This window comes from Bison bison, unplaced genomic scaffold (genome assembly GCF_000754665.1).
Source record: "Bison bison bison isolate TAMUID 2011002044 unplaced genomic scaffold, Bison_UMD1.0 scf7180017864471, whole genome shotgun sequence".
NCBI classification, from domain to species: Eukaryota; Metazoa; Chordata; class Mammalia; order Artiodactyla; family Bovidae; genus Bison; species Bison bison.
Genome location: NW_011495032.1, coordinates 38,316,557 through 38,317,002, shown reverse-complemented (window position 1 = coordinate 38,317,002; position 446 = coordinate 38,316,557).

The window sequence follows — 446 nt, the reverse complement described above, 5'->3', positions numbered from 1 at the left end:
TCTTTTGCCTTGTCAAGGGTCTCAGTCGTGCTAGGAATCAGGAAGGGGATATACTCAAATTTGGGGTTAAATTGTTACACCAGTTCCTCATTTTTATAATACATTTTCTAGAGGCAGAAAACCATCAGTGTTTAATATGACCTGGGCAAGGATGGGTCTCCCTTTAACTGAGGAGTCCTTATGATTAAAGTAGCCTACAGACAAAAAATAAAGTCTGACACTGTTTCTACTGTTTCCCCATCTATTTGCCATGAAGTGATGGGACCAGATGCCATGATCTTAGTTTTCTGAATGTTGAGCTTTAAGCCAACTTTTTCACTCTCCTCTTTCACTTTCATCAAGAGGGTTTTTAGTTCCTCTTCACTTTCTGCCATAAGGGTGGTGTCATCTGCATATCCGAGGTTATTGATATTTCTCCCGGCAATCTTAATTCCAGCTTGTGCTTC